Here is a 13,291-nt window from a genome sequence, read left to right as displayed (position 1 = left end):
GATCAAGTCAAACACGATTCAGATGATACAGAACTCAGTTCAGTTTGGGGGTTCTTCTACTGAAGACCCCAACATGCACATCAGGGATTTCATTGAGATCTGCGACACTTTCAAGTTTAATGGTGTGACTGAAGATGCTATTAAGCTGCGACTCTTCCCATTCTCTCTGAGGGATAAAACAAAGTGCTGGTTACATTCTCTACCACCAGGGTCTATCACCACATGGGAGGATCTTGCTCAAAAGTTTCTCACTAAATTCTTCCCTATGGCGAAGACTGCTGCAATCAGGAATGCTGTTACTCAGTTTGCTCAGCAAACTGGTAAATCTCTGTGTGATGCTTGGGATCGATATTAGGAGAAGCTAAGGAAGTGCCCATACCATGGCATGCCTGATTGGATGATTATAAACTATTTCTACAATGGATTGGGTGCTACTTCTAGACCCATGTTCGATGCAGCATCAGGAGGAGCCTTGTGGGATAAGAGCTACAATGAAGTTTATGAATTGATTGAACTGATGGCTGCTAATGAATACCAGAATCCTTCCCAGAGATTGACTCAGGGAAAAGTAGCAGAAATTCTGGAGTTGGATGCAGCAACTGCTATAGCTGCCCAACTTAAGGTTTTGACGATGAAGATGGACACTTTAACTAATTATGGAGTTAATCAGATCACTAGTGTCTGTGAGCTTTGTGCGGGTGCCTATGAGACTGATCAGTGTGCTATTTTTAGTGAATCAGCTCAGTTCGTGAGCAACTTTCAGCGATCGCAACAACCTGTGTCAGCCACTTATCATCCCAACAACAACAATCATCCTAATTTCAGCTGGAGCAACGCTTAGAATGCGGTTCAACAGCCTTATCAGCAGTACCCAGCTAAGCAGTACAACCCCCCTGGTTTTCAGCAACCACAATATGCACCAAGGTAGCAACTTCAGCTCCAACAAGCTAATGAAAAATCTGAATTAGAGGAGTTGAAGCTTATGTTCAAGAGTCAAGCTATTTCTATCAAGACCTTGGAGAATCAAATTGGACAAATTACCAATGCCTTACTAAATCGTCAACCTGGTACACTACCTAGTGATACTGAAGTGCCAGGAAAGAGGAAAGCTAAGGAGCAGGTGAAGGCAATCACTTTGAGGTCTGGAGAGGTTGCAAATCCCGAACAAACTCAAGTTTCGAATGAAGAAGATGGGGTTGAAGAAGAAGTAGAGCAGCAGGAAGCAGAAGTGGAACCAAAGAAGACTACTGTTGAGCACACTCCTCCTGAGGGTAATACAGGGGAGAAACAGATCTATCCTTCACCGCCTTTTCCTAAGAGGCTGTAGAAGAAAAAGCTGGATAAGCAATTTGAGAAGTTTTTGGAGGTGTTCAAGAAACTTCATATCAATATACCTTTCGCTGAGGCTCTTGAGCAGATGCCTAGTTACATAAATTTTATGAAAGGTATTCTCTCTCGGAAAGTGAACTAGATGATTTAGAGACTGTCGCTCTCACGGAGGAATGCAGTGCTATGCCGCAACAGAAGTTTCCTACGAAGGTTAAAGATCCAGGAAGCTTCACTATTCCATGCACTATTGGAAAAATGTCTTTTGACAGATGCTTATGTGACTTGGGAGCTAACATCAATCTGATGCCTTTGTCCATCTTCAAGAACTTGAATTTGCCTGATCCAAAACCGACTTATATGACTTTGCAGTTGGCCGACCGTTCTATTACATATCTGCGAGGTATTGTGGAGGATGTCTTGGTCAAGGTTGATAAACTCATCTTCCCTGTTGATTTCGTAATTCTTGATTTTGAGGAGGATAAGAAGATTCCCATAATTTTGGGAAGACCTTTGTTGTGCATATGTTGTGTACTTGATGATTTCATAAACAAAACATCTAAGTAGATTTTACTTAGTGAAATAATGTAGCACTCGATGGATAAGAATTATAGTCCCGACGGATAACTCATTATAGTCCCGACGGATGTTAACTTATTATCCATCGAGTGAGTAGCTTATGTAATAATAAGTCTGTAGCACAGTTATGTATACATCTTTGTATAGATTTTGTAGTAGCCTATAAGTCATGTTGACTTTAACTAGATATGCAGAATAGGTTGATTAATTGTATATAAATGATGTCTTGTAATTCTGTATAAGTGAAATGAAGTCAAGTGCCAAGATAGCTACCGACGGATGATTATCAAAGCCATCGACGGATGATCAAATGACTATCAACGGATGTTTAGAATGGCAGTCGACGGAAGATCAATGAAGCCATCAACGGATGTTCAGAAAGTCGACGGATGATCATATATCCAACGGATGTTCATAAAATCCAACGGATGATCATATAAAGAATTCAAACAGCAGTTGAACAGTGAAAGCTGAGTACAGCCGTTGAGATGTATACAAATCTACTGTGGAAGCCCATTAACTGGGTAATAGAGGACGAAAAGCAGCAAAGCTTAAGACTGATAGTTTTTATATTTATTCAGACTTTTTGATTTTGTAATCTTGGTAATATATAAACCAAGAACGTAGCAAATAGAAAAATATGAATTGAGAAACAAAAACAGAGAAATCTGTGTAAGCAGAATCATTAGCATTTCCCTGTATTCTTAGTAGTTCCATTTGTAAGCAGCTGTGAGCATTCTTGCACACAGAGTCCTCTCGATATATAATATATATCTCTGGTGGAATTGTTTAAATCCACCAGAAAGTTTTTAAAGACTCTTGTTTTTAATTACTTATGTTTTGATTCAATTAAGTTTCTATTCCGCATTATGCTAATCAAAACACTTATATCTATATTCGAGTTGAACATTTTTATTTCGAGAAAAAGGTTCAAGAATTCCATTCAAGCCCCCTTCTGTAATTCTTGCTATATTGTTAAGGGACTAACAATTGGTATCAGTGCAAGCTCTTAATCTACAAAGAGTTTAAAGATCAAAACAATTCAGCAAGATGAACAAGAAAGACGTTGGAGTCAAGATTCCTTTTCTAGATAAAGATAATTACCATCATTGGAAGGTAAAGATGCATCTTCATATGCTTTCTCAAGATGAGGCCTATGTGGACTGCATAGAAAGAGGTCCTCATGTTCCAATGAGAGCTGCAACAGGAAACGAGCCATCAATTCCCAAGCCAAGGCACGAATGGTCTGATCCTGACATTGAACAAGTCAGGAAGGATAAAAAGGCCATGAACATTCTGTTCAATGGAATTGATGCAGACCTGTTTGACAACATTATTAACTGCAAAACTGCCAAGGAAGTCCGGGATACTATACAGATAAACTGTGATGGCACCGGGCAAGTTAGAGAAAATAAAATACAGCTCTTGATTCAGCAATATGAGCATTTTCACAATGAGGAAAGTGAGTCACTCACTGACATTTTTAGTAGATTCCAAAAACTACTAAATGCTCTTGAGTTGCATGGAAGAGTCTATCAGACTAAAGACTCTAATCTGAAATTCCTTAGATCTCTTCCAAAGGAATGGAAACCAATGACAGTCTCATTAAGAAACTCACAAGATTATAAAGAGTTTACTATGGAGAGACTGTATGGCATCCTGAAGACCTATGAGCTTGAGATAGAGCAGGATGAAAGGATGGAGAGAGGAAAGAAGAAAGGAGGATCCATTGCACTAGTTGCTGATTTGGAAAAGGAGAAGGAAGTGAAGATGGAAGCTGTAGAATCAACTTCAAAGGTCTGTGAGAATAAGGGCAAGGGGCGTGCAGCAGAAAGTGAAGATTCATTGAGCCAAGATGACATGGAGGACATTGATGAGCACCTAGCATTTCTTTCCAGGAGATTTGCCAAGCTCAAGTTCAAAAAGAACTTTGGAGCAGCCAAGCCAAATAGAAACATGGTGGATAAGTCAAAATTCAAATGTTTCAAATGTGGCTTGGCAGGGCATTTTGCAAATGAGTGTAGAAAGTCAGATTCCAGTAAGAAAAGGTTTGAGTCTGTGGATTATAAGCAAAAATACTTTGATCTACTCAAACAAAAGGAAAAGGATTATATTACACAAGAGAATGACTGGGCAGCAGATGGTTTGGATGAAGATGAAGATGTCAGCTATGTCAATCTAGCCCTAATGGCCAAGTCTGATGAAACAGAGACAAGTTCCTCAAGCAATCAGGTAATCACTACAAACCTTGCACATTTATCTAAAGCTGAGTGTAATGATGCCATAAATGACATGTCTACAGAATTGTATCATTTGCGTGTTACACTTAAATCTCTTACTAAAGAAAATGCTAAAATCAAAGAAAATAACTTGTTTTTAAGTGAGAGGAATAATGTGCTTGAGTCTCAGTTTGTTGATTTTGAGAAACTTAGAATTGAGTGTAAGATTGCCAAGGAGGTATTAACTGAGTCCTTGAAAAAGGAAGAGATTTTAAAGAAGCAGCTCGAGCGTGAACAAGAGGTGATTAAAGCATGGAAAACATCTAGGGATGTCCATGCTCAAATCACCAAAGTTCAAGGAATTGAGTCATTTTGTGATGAAGCCTGGAGAAAGAATAAAGAGAAACTAGAACCTAATTTGGTAGATGGTTTACTAACAGATGTAGACTCGACGGATGATGAGGACTATCCGTCGGATAACAAAAAGTGTTATCCGTCGAAAGATGAAAATCCTCATCCGTCGGCTGTGAGCAAGCCCATTAGCAAAGCCAAACTAATCAAGCTAAATGAGAAGTATGGGTCTGTTTCCAAGAACTTTGTTTCAGGAGAGTCAAGTCAAGTTAAGAAAGGGAAAAAGGCTAATGTTGGTCACATGACTGTCAAACAGTTAAGTGACAGACTTGAGAAAATTGAGGTAAAAACAGAGACTAAAAGGAAAAACAATAGGAATGGTAAAGTAGGGATTACAAACACAATAACTACACACCTGATAAATATGCTGCTAGAAAAATATGTATCAAGTGTGGTAGTGTAAATCATTTGTCTGTTAACTGCAAATCTGCCATTCCTACTCCCATGTCTGTTCAGCCTCAATTTCCTAATATGAATGCCATGCCTCCCATGCCTGTTAATGTTATGCCTACACAGAACATGAATGCACAGTTTGCTAATGTGCCATTTGCACCTAATCCATATTATGCTGCATACAGTATGCCTGAAATGCCATTTAGCATGCCTTACTGGAATAACATGTTTACACCAAGCATGCCATTTCCTGTTAGTCATAATATGCATGATAATTCTATTGCATTGAATGGTTTCAAAGGTACAAATCAAATGACTAAGTAAGAATCTGAAATTCCTAAGTCAAATGAGACAAGACCTAAGAAATAGAAGAAGAAATCTAACATGGCAGGACCCAAGGAAACTTGGGTACCAAAATCAACTTGATTTGATTTTGATGTGTGCAGGGAAACAGAAGGAATCTTTGGTACTTGGATAGTGGTTGTTCAAGACACATGACTGGTGATTCTACCCTGCTCACAGAGTTTAAGGAGAGAGCTGGCCCAAATATTACTTTTGGAGATGACAGCAAGGGTTATACTGTGGGATATGGCTTGATTTCAAAGGACAATGTCATCATAGAGGAGGTTGCCTTAGTGGATGGTCTCAAACACAATTTGTTGAGTATCAGCCAGCTTTGTGACAAAGGCAATTCAGTAACCTTCAACAAAGAAGCCTGTGTTGTGACTAATAATCAAAGCAACAAAGTGGTTCTCACTGGTGTGAGAAGAGAAAATGTGTACCTAGTTGATTTCAACTCAACTAAAGCAGAATCTGTAACTTGTCTTCTCAGTAAAGCAAGTCAAGATGAAAGTTGGCTATGGCACAAGAAGTTATCCCATTTAAACTTCAAGACCATGAATGAGCTGGTAAAGAAAGAACTAGTAAGAGGCATTCCTCTAGTGGAGTTTACAAAGGATGGACTGTGTGATGCCTGCCAAAAGGGGAAGCAGATTAAAGCATCATTCAGGAAGAAACTTGATTCAGCAATTGAAGAGCCTTTACAACTGCTTCACATGGATCTGTTTGGACCAGTCAATGTATTGTCAATTTTAAGGAAAAGATTTTTCCTAGTAATTGTAGATGATTTCTCAAAGTTCTCTTGGACATATTTCCTAAAGTCTAAAGATGAGGCTAGTGAAATCATCATCAATCACATAAGGCAAGTTAACAATCATCCTGATTTCAAAGTTAGAAGAATCAGGAGTGACAATGGAACTGAGTTCAAGAACTATGTCATGAGAGCATTTTGTGAAGAAAATGGGATCTTGCATGAGTTTTCAGCTGCAAGGACTCCACAATAGAATGGAGTAGTGGAAAGGAAGAACAGATCACTTATTGAAGCTGCAAGGACAATGCTTGAAGAATCTAAACTTCCAACATATTTCTGGGCTGAAGCTGTAAATACTGCATGCTACACTCAGAACATTTCTCTGATTAATCAAGCAAGATGCATGACTCCCTATCAATTGTTCAAGAACAAGAAGCCAACTCTAAACTTTCTTCATGTCTTTGGCTGCAAATGCTATATCCTGAGAAATCAAACTGATCAAAATGGGAAGTTTGATGCTAAAGCAGATGAAGGAATTTTTGTTGGATATGCTGTTGGTAAAACATATAGAGTCTTCAATCTAAGAAGCAACATTATTGTGGAATCCGTACATGTTGTGTTCGATGATAAAAAAATTGAAGGACTGGAAGATGGAGATTACCATGAGAGCCTCAAATTCGATAATGTTGAGATGGTTACTGATGAAAGTGATGATGAGAGTGATCAAGAAACAGTGTCTAAGGATAATACAGACAAATCTACCACCAATGAAGCACAAAACTCAACATTCATCGAGTTGCATAATGCTTCATCCATTGGAAGGCAATCTGTGTTATCCGTCGGAAGACAACCTGCCTCATCCGTCGGTACTCAAAATTCACCATCTGTCGGGTTATCAAAAGGAGCAGGAGGTCAAGACAGATCACCTACAGAAAATCCTCCTTTCTCAAATCAAAGATCCACAAACTCAAGGGGAGTTTCTAGCAATCAAAACTCAATCACACATCAAGACAATCATGAGGCCTCTTCATCTAGAGCTAATCTACCTCGGCAAAGGAAATGGACAAAAGATCACCCCTTTGAGCTTATCATTGGTGATGTTTTTTCTAGAGTTCAAACAAGAAGAGCAACTCAGGAAGAATGTCTATACAACAGCTTTCTATCAAAGGAAGAACCAAAGAAGGTAGAAGAAGCTTTGTTGGATCCTGATTGGATCTTAGCTATGCAGGAGGAGCTAAACCAATTTGAAAGGAATAAAGTATGGAAGCTGGTACCCAAGCCTAAAGGAAAGAATCCAATAGACACCAAGTGGGTATTTAGAAACAAGATGGATGAAAATGGTATAGTAGTTAGGAACAAAGCTAGATTGGTTACTAAGGGCTATTGTGAGCAAGAGGGAATAGATTTTGATGAAACATTTGCTCCTGTTGCAAGACTTGAAGCCATCAGAATCTTCTTAGCCTATGCAGCCCATGCCAATTTCAAGGTCTATCAAATGGATGTCAAAAGTGCCTTTCTGAATGGAGATTTGGAAGAAGAAGTATATGTCATTCAACCTCCTGGTTTTGAAGATCCAAATTTTCCAGAATATGTCTATTATCTTCTGAAAGTACTTTATGGACTGAAGCAAGCACCTAGAGCCTGGTATGATACTTTATCAAAGTTCCTTTTGGAAAATCACTTCACAAGAGGTACTGTAGATAAAACTTTATTTTTCAGAAATGTTAATGGCTCTAGCATACTTGTTCAAATTTATGTAGATGATATTATTTTTGGCTCTACAGATGAGAAACTTTGCAAAAAGTTTGCCAAATTGATGTAAAGTAAGTATGAAATGAGTATGATGGGAGAACTAACTTACTTTCTTGGTTTGCAAGTTAAGCAAGTTAGTGATGGAATATTCATTAGTCAAACTAAATATATTTTTGACCTTTTAAGGAAGTTTGATCTAATGGATTGCACATCTGTAAAAACTCCCATGGCCACTGCAATTAAGCTTGAACTAAACACTACTGAAAAGTCTGTGGATATTTCAAGTTATAGAGGCATGGTTGGCTCACTTCTATACTTAACAGCTAGTAGGCCAGATATAATATTTGCTACATGTTTATATGCTAGATTTCAGGCTGATCCTAGAGAATCTCACCTGATAGCTATTAAAAGAATTTTCAGATATCTCAAGGGAACACCAAAACTTGGCATTTGGTACCCTAGAGATTCTAGCTTTGATCTAACTGGCTATTCAGATGCAGATTATGCAGGTTGTAGAATTGATAGAAAGAGCACAACTGGAACCTGTCAATTTCTAGGAAACAAGCTTGTGTCCTGGTTCAGTAAAAAGCAAAATTCAGTTTCTACTTCTACAACTGAAGCTGAATATATTGTTGCTGGTAGTTGCTATGCACAGATTTTATGGATGAAAAATTAATTGCTGGACTATGGTTTGCAAGTTGAAAGGATTCCTATTTTCTGTGATAACACAAGTGCAATTTCCATCACTGAAAATCCAGTGCAACATTCAAGAACAAAGCACATAGACATCAAGTACCATTTCATAAGGGAACATGTAATGAATGGTACTGTGGAGTTACAATTTGTTCCAAGTGAGAAGCAACTTGCAGATATCTTTACCAAGCCACTGGATGAATCCACCTTTTTAAGGTTGGTAAGTGAGTTAGGTATGCTTAATTACTCTTAAATTCAGTAGACAAGTGAATGGCTTGATAATAGTCATTATTTTTTGAAAGATCCCAGGGTTTGAACATCCATCCTTTAGGGAAAACATTTGAAATTGCTAGGGAGGCATCGTCATTGTTAAATCCTCTTTCGACTGATACTATTTTTTGATGGTTTCTTTTGGTATAGTAATCAGAATTGGATTTTGAAAACTTTGACTGGCTGACTACTACCTCCTGGTTTTGCATTTTTCGGGTATCAAATTCTAATTTTGACATAGGTCTCTGAGGAACTAAGAGGGTTGGGTTTTGAAAACTGACTGTTTGTGTAGTTTGAAAGGGAGTATTTGTAGGTTGGCTGGAAGAAGTGTTTTGTTGGGTAACTTTAGTTGATTTTTCTGAAGAGCTTTGGGAGGCTGTTGAGGGATTTTGGATGTTGAGGCCATGGGCTTTGATGGTTTGAAGGGCTAGAAATAAGTTATTGTCTTCTTCATCTGCAATTACCTTATCGATCCAGGATGTGATCGGTTTTCCTGAAGAAGTACTTGTTTTGCTTTGTTGAGTGACCGGGAGTTGTCCGGGAAAGGCTGGGGTTTTCCCACCACCTCTGCCTTTTCGAGGCATGAGACTATCTATTTTGTAGAAACTCACGGGTCAGGAAAACAGGGACACAGTTCATATCTCCCTTAATGTGTTCAATATCAAAATCAAAAATGCTTAATAATGTTTGCCATCTGGCGAAATTTATTTTGATGCAATATTTTGGACATCTTTTTGTATAACCTCTTTTGCAAATTTACAATCGACTCTAAGGAGAAATTTTTGATTTAATAAATAACTCTGAAATTTTATAATACATAAAATAATTGAAAGTATTTCCTTTTTTATAGTAGAATAATTTCTTTGACAATCATTCCAATGTGCAGATGTAAACTGGACTATTTGTTCTTTACCATTGACTACATGTTTTAATATATCGCTGTATCCAAACACAGAAGCATCTGTTTCAACTACTTTAGAAGCATTTGGATCAGCAAGGTGTAGACAAGGGATTTCTAGAACCTGAGCTTTGATTTGTCGAACAATTTCGGTATGTTTAGATGACCAAGGGACGGGGTTAGTTTTAAGGCGGTAATGTAAGGGCTTGGCTATCCTATTGATGTTTGGATAGAAGTTTAGGACATAGTTGAGACTTCCTAAAAATCTTTGGAGTTGGGTTTTATCTGTGATTTTATCGGGAAATTTTGTTGCAAAAGTTAGGGCTCTTTCAATTGGTGTAACTGTTCATTTTGATATGTAGTGGCCAAGAAATCTTACACGAGTTTGAAATAGGGAAATCTTGGATTTGGATATGACTAAACCATATTTCCTAGATATATGGCAGAAAGTTTTAAGGTGTTTGAAATGTTGTTCAATAGATTCTGAAAAAACTAGAACATCATCAATATATACTATACAGAATATAGAATATTCATTGAATATGTCATTCATAATTCTTTGGAATTCGCTAGGGGCAGTTTTGATTCCAAATGGAAGGACATTCCATTCATACTGTCCGAATGGTACCGTAAAAGCGGTTTTATATTTATCTTTTGGGTGGATTTGAATCTGCCAAAATCCTGATTTTAAATCAAATTTGGAGAATATTACCAAAGATCTTAATTTTTGTAAAAGGTCTTTTTTATTAGGTATAGGGTATCATACCCATCTTAAGGATTTGTTTAGAGGCTTATAATTGATAACTAGCCTTGGTGTCCCTCTCTCAATTTTAGTATTTTTGTTTACATAGAAAGCTGCACAGGACCATGGGGATTTGGATTTTGATATGATTCCTTTGGATTTGAGATCTGTGATCTCTTTTCTGTAATGTTGTTCTAGGTTGGAGTTCATTTGGATAGGTCTCACTTTTGTTGGTATTTCCTTCTCATCAAAATCTTTTTCATAAGGTAAATCAATCATATGTTATTTTTTATGCCAAAATGCATTTGATAAGTCAGAACATAGTTCCACCTCTATTTGTTTTAGTAATTTTTCTTTGATAAAGCGGTCTTGTAACTGCTTCTCAATCTTGTGAGAGGAAAGGTCTTGTTTTAGATGGGATAATTATATATATTTGCCTTCTCTTAAGGAATTTATCTCTTATTATATATAGAATATGCCTTTATTGTATTGAGGTTCCTTGTCTTGGGTTTTCAAGAAATGGGAAGGTAAGTTTGGTGTCATGGGTTTTAAAAGTAATACCTTCGTAGGTGACAGTATAGGGGATTATTAAATTGAAGAAAGGTGTACCTAATATGACAAGATGATGTATTCCTTTAACTAGGAGAAAAGATGTTTTAATTTGGAAGGTTTTATTATTGATAGAGGCATCAACCTTACTAACTACATTGAGGTTTGAGTTATTAGCGGCGGTTAAATTTTTGTTGGTATGTTGATAAAATCTTTTTGGTATTATTTCTTATTTAATGCAATTCAAATCTGCTCCTGTATTGAATAAGGCAATGGTATCTAAGATAAAGTCATCTGAGAAGACAACTTTGACTTTTATGAGATATTTTCGGTAGGTAACTTGTCTTAATTCATATAAGAAATCTTTATCTTGTTCAGGAGTATTATTTAAACTAATTAGTTATATTTGTTCAGTATTTTTCTCTTCTACTTCACGAACTAGAAGGACATTTAAAGCTTCAAAATCTATGTTGTGAATATGTTGTGCACTTGATGATTACCTAAACAAAACATCTAAGTATATTTTACTTAGTGAAATAATGTAGCACTCGACGGATAAGTATTATAGTCCCGACGGATAACTCAGTTTGAGTACCGACGGATGAGTAATTTATTATCCATCGAGTGAGTAGCTTATATGATGATAAGTTTGTAGCACAGTGTTTTATGCACCTTTGTATAGAATCTGTAGTAGCATATAAGTCATGTTGACTTTAACTAGATATACAGAATAGGTTGATTAACTGTACATAAGCAATGTCTTGTAATTCTGTATAAGTGAAATGAAGTCAAGTGCCAAAATAGCTATCAACGGATGCTTAACAAAGCTTCGACGGATGATCAAATGACTTTCAACGGATGTTCAAAATAGCAGTCGACGGATGATCAATTAAGTCATCGACGGATGATCTGAAAGTCGACGGATGATAATATCAAGATTCAAACATCAGTTGAACAGTGAAAGCTGACACACAGCCGTCGAGATTGGATACAAACACTGTGGAAGCCTATTAACTGGGTAATAGAGGACGAAAAGCAGCAAAGATCAAGACTGTTAGATTTTATATTTATTCAGTTCTTTTGACTTTGTAATCTTGGTAATATATATAAACCAAGAGAGTAGCAAATAAAAAATAACTAAGAAAACTAAGTGAGCTTAGAAACAAACACAGAGAAATCTTTGTAAGCACTATCTTTAGCATTTCCTGTGTTCTTAGTTGTTCTATCTTGTAAAAGCAGCTGTGAGCATTTCTGCACACAGAGTTCTCTCGATATATTAATATATATCTCTGGTGGAATTGTTTAAATCCACTGGAAAGTTTTTAAAGACTCTTGTTTTTTAATTACTCTTGTTGTGATTCATTTAAGTTTATATTCCGCATTGTGCTAATCAAAACAGATATATCTATAATCGAGTTGACCATTTTTTTTTCAAGAAAAAGATAAAGAATTCCATTCAACCCCCCTTCTGTAATTCTTGCTATTTTGTTAAGGGACTAACAATTGGTATCAGAGCAAGCTCTTAATCTACAAAGAGTTTAAAGATCAAAACAATTCAGCAAGATGAACAAGAAAGATGTTGGAATCAAGATTCCTTTTCTGGATAAAGATAATTACCATCATTGGAAGGTAAAGATGCATCTTCATATGCTTTCTCAAGATGAGGCCTATGTGGACTGCATAGAAAGAGGCCCTCATGTTCCAATGAGAGCTGCAACAGGAAATGAACCATCAGTTCCAAAGCCAAGGCATGAATGGTCTGATCCTGATCTTGAACAAGTCAGGAAAGATAAAAAGGCCATGAACATTCTGTTCAATGGTGTTGATGCAGATATGTTTGATAACATCATCAACTGCAAGACTGCCAAGGAAGTTTGGGACACAATACAGATAATTTGTGATGGTACTGAGCAAGTAAGAGAAAATAAAATGCAGCTCCTGATTCAGCAATATGAGCATTTTCACAATGAAGAAAGTGAGTCACTCACTGACATTTTTAGTAGATTCCAAAAGCTACTAAATGCTCTTAAATTGCATGGAAGAGTCTATCAGACTAAAGACTCCAATCTGAAATTTCTCAGATCTCTTCGAAATGAATGGAAACCAATGACAGTCTCATTGAGAAACTCACAAGATTATAAGGAGTTTACTTTGGAGAGACTGTATGGCATTCTGAAGACCTATGAGCTTGAAATAGAGCAGGATGAAAGAATGGAGAGAGGAAAGAAGAAAGGAGGATCCATTGCACTAGTTGCTGAACTGGAAAAGGAGAAGGAAGTGAAGATGGAAGCTGTGGAATCAACTTCAAAGGCCTGTGAAAGCAAGGGTAAAGGGCTAGCTGCAGAAAGTGAAGATTCTTTGAGTCAAGA

General features: G+C 37.0%; 1 non-coding gene across 1 annotated transcript; it reads right to left on the bottom strand.

Annotated features, from left to right (window-relative positions):
- Nucleotides 1–280: 280 nt before the first annotated feature.
- On the bottom strand, nucleotides 281–387 carry LOC141682333 (small nucleolar RNA R71). Its single transcript, XR_012559735.1, has one exon. It is a non-coding gene; the product is annotated as a small nucleolar RNA R71 (small nucleolar RNA).
- Between the last annotated feature and the right edge of the window lie 12,904 nt (nucleotides 388–13,291).

The sequence above is a fragment of the Apium graveolens genome, chromosome 8 (genome assembly GCF_009905375.1).
Source record: "Apium graveolens cultivar Ventura chromosome 8, ASM990537v1, whole genome shotgun sequence".
NCBI classification, from domain to species: Eukaryota; Viridiplantae; Streptophyta; class Magnoliopsida; order Apiales; family Apiaceae; genus Apium; species Apium graveolens.
Note: the sequence above shows the minus strand (reverse complement) of the source record. Positions and strands in the feature narration are given on the sequence as shown.